Source organism: Balaenoptera borealis, assembly GCF_965194805.1.
Source record: "Balaenoptera borealis genome assembly, contig: HAP1_SCAFFOLD_277, whole genome shotgun sequence".
Lineage (NCBI taxonomy): Eukaryota > Metazoa > Chordata > Mammalia > Artiodactyla > Balaenopteridae > Balaenoptera > Balaenoptera borealis.
In genome coordinates this window covers 490,926-501,912 of record NW_028123898.1, presented here as the reverse complement: position 1 = coordinate 501,912, position 10,987 = coordinate 490,926, and positions in this window count along the sequence as shown.

The window sequence follows — 10,987 nt, the reverse complement described above, 5'->3', positions numbered from 1 at the left end:
ATCTGCAACCTAAAAGCACAACTTGCAGCAAGGTTCTGTTTCCCTAGCAAGCAGAGTTGGCAACGTAGAAGTCTTCCCACCCTAAGGCCGTTTCCTCAAACAGCAGCTCAAATCTACTGCTAATGGTCACTAATATTCACAAGGACTGCAGGGCTGTAAATGACTCATGCCCTCAAAAAATATCCTGGGGCAGGGAATGGCCAAAAAATCCAAACGCGGCAAAGTTTTCAAGAAGGCAATTAGAAGTTGTAAGTTTAGCTCAATCTTAAAAAAAAATGAAAAGGACATTGATAAACGCAAAACATCAGGAATTGTCAGACGCATGGAAACCCAATCTACACAAAGGTATCACCTCACACCAGTCAGAATGACCATCAGCAAAAAGTCAACAAACAATAGATGTTGAAGAAGTTGTGGAGAACAGCATAACCTCTCGGTCTAAGTGGGATGTAAACTGGTAACAGCCAATAATAGGAACAGAATGGCAGTGTGTTTAAAGGTAAAAAGTGAGTCACCATATGATCTGGAAGGCCCACTATTGGGCCTGTCACCTGTGAAAGCCAGAATCCAAAAGACACGGGATGGAAAATCGTGTATTGCAGCAGTATTTACAATAGGCAAGACATGGAAGCAAACAAAATGCCCATCAACAGATAAATGGACAAAGAAGAAGTGGTATACGTACCGAATGGAATAGTAGCCTCGGGAAAAAAATGAACAATGCCGTTTACAGGACTACAGATGAGCCTAGAAATAATCATATTAGGTTAAGTCAGTCAAAAGGGAATGACAAATATCCTATGATATCATTTATACATGTTATCCTAAGATTGCTACCAGTGAACATATTTCCACAGAAAAAGACACTCACAGACTTATAAAACAAACTAATGGTTAACCAAAATGAAAGGTGGGAGGATGGATAATTTAGGACTAAGGGGCTAACATACATAGATTAATGTATGTTAAATGTATATAAACATATAACATATAAACTATATGAATTATATAATCACTAATACATAGAAAATATATAATGACAAAACACCTACCAAATACCAAGGGAGGTCTACTCAACATTCTGTAATAACATACATGGTAACAGGATCCGAAGATGAACAGACATATGCATGAATCATTGAGCAGATTCTGTACAGCCAAACAATCACAACACTCTAATCAAATTTACTCCGATAAGAAATAGAAATTAAATTTAAAAAACAAACATAAGTAAGGAGACATAAACTTCTGGGGGCTTGTCCCAGCACATTCCACTCTAATTTACAACCTTGGAACGCTACCTCCAGGAAGACTCTGTTGCCCTAGTAACAAGAGTTGAGAACGAAATAATGCTGCCACCTTGTGGCTCTTTCTCACAACAGCAGCTTTAAACCCAGTGCTAATGGTAGCTTAATAGTCACAAGGACTGCTGGGCTGTAAATGACGCCTGCCCTCAAAAAATGCCCTGGGGTAGGGAATAGGCAAGGAAATTCAACACATGACAAATTTTTCAAGACGTCAATATGAAGAGGGAAGTTGTAGTCACTCTTTAAAAAAAAGGAAAAGAAAAAAAAGGACATGCCTAAAGCTCAGTATAAGGAATTATTAGCCACATGCAAATTCAACGTCAAAAAGGTTTCAGCTCACACCAGTCAAATGACCATCAGCAAACACTGCAGGATTCCACTCCCTGTGCTTTGTGGCTGCTTCCCAATAGCTATCTAGTTTACATTTGGTAGTGTATATATGTCCATGCCACTCTCTGACTTCATCCCAGATTACCCTTCCCCCTCCCTGTGTCCTCAAGTCCATTCTCTATGGCTGAGTCTTTATTCCTGTCCTGCCCCTAGGTTCTTCATAACCATTTATTTCTTTTTTTTTAGATTCCATATATATGTGTTAGCATACGGTATTTGTTTTTCTCTTTCTGACTTACTTCACTCTGTATGACAGTCTCTAGGTCAATCCACCTCACTACAAATAACTCAATTTCATTTCTTTTTATGGCTGAGTAATAGTCCATTGTATATATGTGCCACAGCTTTATCCATTCATCTGTCGATCCTGCCAACACTTTTACTTTACTCAACTGAGACCAATGTCAGACTTGTAAGGTAATAAATTTACGATGTTTTGAGTCACTCAATTTGCGGTAATTCGTATGAAAGCAATAAAAAACAAATACAGAGGTCCTACAAGAGCCAGGCTATATATTTATATTTAAGTATTTCTAAAATGAATTTAACCCTGTGATTCACAGCAGCAGCAGCTTCCAAGGGATCCCACCACACACCTGAGGCGAAAGCAGCCTAATAAAGAAGCAGTGACAGCAGCAGGTCACTGCCCCACACTTGGGGTAGAGGGGGATTTGATCTACTGTAGCAGCAGCGTAGCCTGAATGGGAATGCATCCTCCTGTGGCACTAGTCCCATCAGCATTAGTCTAATCTGCTAGCATCTGCTGTGCCAACAGGCCCAACGTATACAAACCCTCCAACTCAGTAGCATTAAGTGAGCCAGGCTCAGTGTTTCCTGAAACTCATATCCAATGGCACTGGAAAGCCCAGATATCACCTACTGTTATGAAAACATAAAAAACAATAACAGAAGACTGGCAACTTCAGAAAGAAAAGGGGAAAAATGGAATGGGTGAAAACAAGTGGGATAAATATAAGAGACTATCATTAGCCTCATGAGTTTCTTAAATTCCCTATGATGGTCAAAGCAAAAATTATGACACCATCTGATGTGGTTCTCAATGTATATAAAGGAAATACTACAGAAAATCATACTTTAAAACTGGGGACTATTAAGAGACCTAAATGGAAGTAAAATTTTGAAACTTCACTTGAAGTAATAAAAGACAGATTCCAGTAGGCTATGATAAGTTACATATGTATAGTGTAATGCCAAAAGCAACCACTAAGAAAACTATACAAACAGTATACACAAATGATTATAAATAAATTAGATTAAAATGGACTTACCAAAAAATGTTTAAGTAACCCACAAGAAGGCAAAATAAGAGAAACACAGGATTGAGAAACTAAGGTAAAAGACAAAACAAAAAATAAAATGGTAGACCTAATCTTTAACATAGCAATAATTACATTAACTGTAAACGATCTAAATAACCAAGTCAAAGACAGAGATTGGAAGAGTAGATGAAAAAATCACAAGCATGATCCAACTCTATACTGTCTATAAGAAGCTTACTTTAAACATCATGATATAGGTAGTTCAAAGTAAAAGGATGAAAAAGGTATATCATGTGAACATTCATCAGAAAAAGCAGGAATGGCTATATTAATATCAGATAAAGTAGATTTCAGAGCAAAGGAAATTATTAGGGGCAAAGAGGGTCATTACATAAAGATAACAGGAATAATCCACCTAGATGACCTAGTGATACTAAATGTGTGTGCACCAAACAACAGAACTTCAAAACACATGAAGCAAACACTGAAAAAGGTAAAAGGAGAGAATTTCAAATCCACAATTATTATTTGAGACTTCAACACAGCAATTTATAGAACTCCCAGAGAGAAAAATCAGCAAGGGTATGGAAGAACTGAAAACATCATCAATCAATAGGATATAACTGACATTTAAAGAACACACTCAAAAAAAAAAAAAAAAAAAAAAAGAACACACTCAATAAAAACAGAATACACATTCAAGTGTCCATGGAACATTCACTCATATACCATACACTGGGTGATAAAAAAAACATTAGCAGATTTAAAAGAATTAAAATCATAGAGAGTATATTCTCTAGCCATAATGGAACCAGACTAGGAATCAATAACAGAAAGACAACAGGAAAATCTTCAATCACATGAAAACTAAACATCACAATTCCAAATAACTCATGGGTAAAAAGTCAAGGAAAAATTTTTAAATGCATAGAATAAAAGAAAATGGAGATATAACAGATCAACATTTGTGGAATGAAGTGAAAGCAATGCTGAAAGGGAAGTCTATAGCACTAAATTGGGAAAGAAAATATTTCAAAGAAATAGTCTAATTTTCTATATTAAAATAGTAAAAACGGAAGAGGAAAAAACACTAAACAAGCAGAAAGAAGGAAATAATAAAGATGAAACAAAAATCCATGAAACTGAAAACAGGAAAATGGGGGGGGGGAGGAAATCAATGAAACAAAAGGCTGGTTCTTCAAAATAAACAATCTCATCAAGAAAGATGTAGCAAGACTGATAAAGATAAAAAGAGAGATGGCACAAATCACAGATATCAGAAATGCAACCAGGGATACCATGACATATCCTGCAGGTTAATAAGGGACAAGTTATTATGAACAAGTCTACACTATAAATTCAAAAATGTGGATGAAATGGACCAATGCGTCTACACCCAAAACTACCAAAACTCAGCCAAGATGAAAGAGACAATCTCAATTTTCCTGTAACCATGAGAAACACTGATTTTTCATTTAAAAACTCCCAAAAGAAATATTCAGGCTTAGATGTTTCACTTTTACCCAAGACTTAAAGAATTAACACCAATTTTACATGACTTGATAAGAAACAGAAGTAGAGGGAACAGTTCCTAATTAATTTTATGAAGCCAGTATTACCTTGATACCAAAACCAGACTGGGATAGTATAGAAAGAAGAAAACTACAGGCCAGTATTTTTTATGAAATTGGCTGTAAAAATCTTCAGCCAAATATTAGCAAATTAACTCCAGAAATATATAAAAAGAATAATATACCATGACCAAGTGGTATTTATTCCAGTTATGCAAAGTTGGTTAAATATTTGAAAATCAAACAATGTAATCTACCATATCCAATAGATTAAGGGGGAAAAGTCATGTGATCCTAATCATTAATGCAGAGAAAGCATTTGACAAAATCCAATCCCATTCATGATTTAAAAAAAAAGAAGAAAAGAAACTCCAAGCAAACTAGGAATAGAAAAGGAACATACAGAAACTCATAAAGATGATCTACAAACAACCTATACCGACCTTATATTTAACTGTGAAAGACTGAACGCTTTCTCTGTAAGATCAGAAACAAGGCACCGATACCTGCTCTCACCCCTTTTATTAAATATATTACTGGAGGTTCTAGTAAGAAAATAAAGCAAAAATAAATAAATAGATATATTTAAAAGTTAAATTCTTAAAAAGTTTATTTAAAAGATGAAAGAACTATTCCTACTATGTTGAATAGGAAGGAATATATCCTCCTGAATGTTGAATAGTAATATATCCTATTATATTAAAAAAGGAAAACTAAAACTGTCTGTATCTGAAGATGAGATGATAATCTAAATGGAGAAAATACCAAGGAATCCACATAAAGCTTGAGAAATAATATTAGTTTGTAAATGTTTTAGAGTACAAGATCCACACAATTTTATCAAATTATATATTAATAACAAATGTGTAGAAGCTTAAATAAAAATATGTGATGCCATTTACAACTGACCTAAATAAATACTTAAATAGAAGCCCAATAAGACATTTATAGGACCTCTATACTGAAAATTACAAAATGCTGATGAAGAAAATTTTAAAAGTCCCAAACAAATAGGGAGACATACCTTGTTCATGGATTAGAAAACACAACATAATAAAGCTGTCAATTCTCCCCAAGTTAAGAGGCTTAACACAATTACTCTTAAAATGCCCTCAAGATTTTTGTGGATATAGACAAGCTTATTCTAAGATTTATATGGTAGGAAGAGGCTGAAGAATAGCTAAAACAATTTGTAAAGGAAGATTAAAATGGGAGGAATTAATCTACCCAATTTCAAGATTTCGCAGTAATGATGGAGGGTAGATACATAGATCAATGGAATGGAACAGAGAACCCAGCAATAGACTGACACAAATACATTTAACTTGGTTTTGACAGCAGTGCAAAAGCTATCAAGGAAGAAAAGACTTTTCAAAAAATGGTACTGAAACAGTTGGACATCCCTCGACAAAAACAAACAAACAAACAATGAACCTTAACCTAAACCTTACACATCTTACACAAAAATTAAATCAAAGTGGATCATAATCTTAAATGTAAAAGCAGGACATTTTTAGAGAAAAAAAATAGGAGAAAATCTTTGGCATCTACAACTAGGTGAATAATTCTTAGACTTGACACCGAAAGTATGATCAATAAAAGCAAAAACTGATCAATTGGATCTCATCAAAATGAGTTTAAAATGCTTCATAGAAGATCCTTTTAAGTGGATGAAAACTCAAATTACACAGTGGGAAAACATATTTGAAAATCCCATAGGAGACAAATGACTTGTATCTATAATATACAAAGAACTCTCCAAACAACTTAAAAAAATCCAACTAGAGAATAGGCAGAAGACAGGAACAGACATTTCATGGAAGAGAATATACACATGGCAAAGAAGCACATGAAAAGATGTTCAACATCGTTAGCCATCAGGGAAATGCAAATTAAGACCATAATGAGATATCAGAGAATAACTAAAATTAAAGTATAGTGACAACATCAAATGCTAGCGAGTACGTAGAAAAATTATATCACATCACTGGTGGGAAAATAAAATGGTTTAGCCACTCTGAGAAACAGCTTGACAGTCTCTTTTAATCCTAAAAGTAGATTCACCCTACAATGCAGTAATTGTACTCTTGAGCATTTATCCAAAAGAAACAAAAACTTAATGAAGTTCCCACAGAAACTTACACATAAATGTTCATAGCAGTTTTATTTCTAATAGCCACAAACTGGCAACTCCCCAAATGTCTTTCAATGGGTGAATGTTGAAACAGATTGTGATAAAATCTTATGATAGAATACTACCGAGCAACAACAAGGAACAAATTATTAATATATGCAAAAATTGAAATGAACTTCAAGGGAATGATGCCGAGGGAAAAGTTTTTAAAAGCCAATCTCCGAAGATTAAGTAATTCATGATTATGTTTACATATTATTCTTAAAATAACAAAACTGTGGAGATGGAGAACAGATTAGAAGTTGCCAAGGGTTAGAGATGGGGGTAGAAGGTACAGCGGGGGAACTCTGTGAGGTTTTTGTGGTCCCAGTACAAATAATACAGCAATCTTGGTTTTAATCCCTAAAGATTTTTAAAAGCAATTCCTAGTAAGAGGTGTCCAGATATTTAGCAATGGCAGCAGATTAGAGGTATAGCTCCCCAACATGACAACTTCGAAAGAGATCTATACTATCAATACTAATTTAATGCATATGTTAATTTTTAAAAGGCCAGTCACAATACTTAAAAGGTACATATCTTAACGATATTACTCTGGGTATCCAGCTATACCAGATGGACTAGCAGGATTTTCTGTCCATTCAATCTTATTTAAGACAGTAAATCTTATAATAAGACAGTTAAAAAAAGAAAAAGAAAAACAACAAACCTCAACTACAGTTGGATATTCTCACAGCAAGATGAGGTGAAAATACGTAGCAGCGGTTCAAAAGCTTAAGCAGTGGCACCTAAATTTGGCTGCACATTAGAATCCTCTGAAGCACTTTTTAAAAACCCTCACACCGACGGTTGGTCATGCTAGACCAATACAATCCTTTTAACTCTCCTCAGACGATGCCAATGTCTAGCCAGAACGGAGAACCAGCGGACTAAGCAGAAGGGGATGTTTCTACAAAGATCTCTTAACAATAAGTCCTCTCACCCAATCAAGATTTACCTCCCCGCAAAGGGGTTAAGAAGGCTAGATGTTGTCCATACTTGCTTAGCTTTAATTAGCACTTGTGACTTGCCCAAAACCTAGATCATGTTTCCCCTAAATTTCATGTTATTCCCTAAGTTTATCAAACCCAAGGCTAAGGGGTTTGCCAGGATGAGATTTTAAGTGCTCACACAGGGGAAGTCCCTGGCAAACCAGGACAGCGGTCACTCTACACTGCAATGTAAAGCATCCTAAATAACCCTGCCACTGCTCCCAGATACTAGTCTGTGCCAACCAGTGGAGAAAAGGCATTCTCCATTACTACCATGGCAAATGCTACTGTACTTACCTTGGCTAGTCCCTATCTTTTCCAGGCGCCACTCCCCTTCACCTGCTGGTGGACGCTTCGGCCAGCTGACAATGCAGATATTTTCAAACTTTAAGGTGAATAAAAATCATCTGGAGGGCCTGTTGTAACAGAGATCACTGAGCCCCACCAGAGTTGCTGATTCCATAGGGCTGGGACCGGGCCCTAAAACTTGAATATCTAACACATTATCAGGGGATGCTGGGAAAGCTGGTCAGGTAATGGTAAAGCTGGCCAGGAAAAAGAAACCCGACGTGTCAGATCATAAAGTACGGAAGGGCAAGCCCGCTGGCAGTCCAGGCCGGGGGGGGGGGCGGACCTGGGTCCCCAGCCCTACAGGGCCAACGGCAGACCGGCTCGGGCGCCCCTCGGAAGCGCGGGGTCCCCGCTGCCGAGTCTGTGACCCCGGCCGGCCCCGGCTCCCCTCTGCCCACCCTGCGCGCGGGGGCTGGAAACGGCCGCGGAGAACCAGGCAGGGTGGGAAGGGGGGCTCCAAAGAGGGTCTGGCGACTCGAGTTGCTCCGTTACTCGGTGGGCTCAGCGCGCGCCGTGGGGGAAGAGAGGTGGAGGTCCGGGAAGAGGGGACGGGCGGCACTCACGTAGACCAGCAGCAGCCATGGGTAGACGGCGGGCTCGGCCACCACGGGCGACTCCAGCCTCAGCTTCTCCCCCACGTTTTCGCGCGCGGCCCCCGCACCAGGCTAGTCTGGCGGTTGGGGGAGGGGCGGGGCGCCGCCGGCGGGGGCGGGACAGGCGGGCGGGCGGGCGGGAGGCTGAGGGGAGGGAGCCTGGCCTGGGCCTCAGCCGGCGCCGCCGCCGCCGCCGGCCTGCTCCCGTCCGGCCCCCGGCTCCCTCTTTGTGGTCACAGGCCCGGGGCCTCCAGCGCTGCTGCCAACTGGGGCCGGCGTGAGGCAAGCACAATGAGCCGGGGCCTGGCTGAACCACTCACTCGCGGCGAGCGCCTCCCGCCCCGTGGACCCGCCCCCACGCACGCACGTACGCACGTACGAACGCACGCACGTACGCACGCAAGCACGCACGCACGTCTTCAGCTGCCCCCGGCCACACCCACCGGCCCGAAGTGGAGACCAGGGGAGACCCCTCGGGGCCTGGGGAGGCGGGTTCGACTCCCCCCCTTGACGTACCGTGACACCTCCCCCCCAATATGTTTCTAGGTATTATATGTATATATGAATATACTATTATATACACACTTGCGTATGAATTTATATGTGTATGTACATGCGCATATTTACATATAGGTGTGTGTGTGTACACATTGTATATATGTATGTGTATATATCTTATATATATGATATATGTATGTATATATACGATGAATTTCTATATACAGTACATATATATTTTTATGCTATATGCTTTTATATGTAGGTATATATGTGTGTCTATATGTATGTACGTGTATGTATTGCATATATTATATGTGTATGTATGTATACTGTCTATATGCACACCTAAATATCTTTGTATGTGTGTATATACGTATGCTATATATGTACCTAGGTGTGTATATTGCATATGTTATACGTATGTGTACATACTGTATACATACCAATTATGCATTTTATATGTGTGTATGTATAGTGTATATGTATGTGTGTATTGTCTATATTGTGTGTATATGTGTGTATACATACTGTATATATACAAACTGCATTTTATATGTGTGTATATATGTATGTGTGTATTGTATATACTATGTGTGTATATGTGTGTACGCATACTGCATATGTACACAGCTGTATATTTTTGTATGCTTGTACATATGTACGTGTGTGTGTATATACACACACACCCCATATGGATTCTGTTTGTCTGGAGAACCCTCACTGATACGGACACTTATGACAATTGAGTACCTGCTCTTTGCCAGCCAGGGAGCCAAAGGCTTGTCTTTCGGTGTCTCCCTTAAGTATCACGAGTCCCAGGAGGGAAGGTGATGCTGCTCCTACCAGTTGAGGTGCCTCAGGGTCAGTTAGGTGGACAGGGCGGGGGGCTGGAGCCTGGTGGAGCCCAGGTGGAGTTCTAGCAGCAGTACAGCCTAGCAGTCCCACTTCCCCGGGTGCTTCTCACAAAGACGCCGAGGGAGAGTCGGGATCTGAAGGAGGGAATGAGGAAGCTTCCGTGGGTCCGCAAGCCCAGACCAAGGCTGACTCGTCAAGAGTGTTAGAGGTCAGGACTGTGGTTACCCTGGGGGTGGGCTTACACAGAGCCATTCATATCCTGAAAAAGTATCCATTCTGCTCTTGTTTGTATGGTTACCCCCCTCCTCCAAATCTTTTAAAAACAGATTCTCTTGGTTGCTGGGAACACACACGGGGAAGTTGTGTGTGAGGGGGTATGATCCAGGGGACAGGGAGGATAAGCCCCCCACTCGTAGGGCAAGGAGTGGCTCAGCTTTGTGAGCTGAGGATGGCCCACGAGGTTCCAGAGAGAAGGGTCCCTGCTCCGTTCCTGCTCTGTGCACCCCATTCCCAGCCTGAGAAGCCCAGAGCAACCCACCCCCCCGCAACACACGCACACCAGGGAGGAGAGCCAGTCACCCTGGCTCCCAGCCTCTGGCTCCAAGGCTCCCGGCACTAGGAGCTATTTTCAGCTTTCATGCCCTAGGACACGGCCAGAGCTATTGTCTCCGGAAACTCTCTGTCTGTCTCTCGCCCAGCCTCCCTCCCTTCCTCCCTCCCTCCTCCGCTTCTTCCCCTCCAGCTCCATCTGTCCTCCCCTCCACCCTGCATTTCTACCCAGGATGGCTCACAGACAGCTGCTCCCCGTGCCCACCTGCCACCATTCCATGGATGTCAAAGCAAGCCCTGGGGACTTCCCTGGAGGTCCAGTGATTATGACTCCGAGCTTCCACTGCAGGGGACGCGGGTTCGATCCCTGGTCAGGGACATAAGATCCCACATGCCACACAGCACGGCCAAAACAAAATGAATAA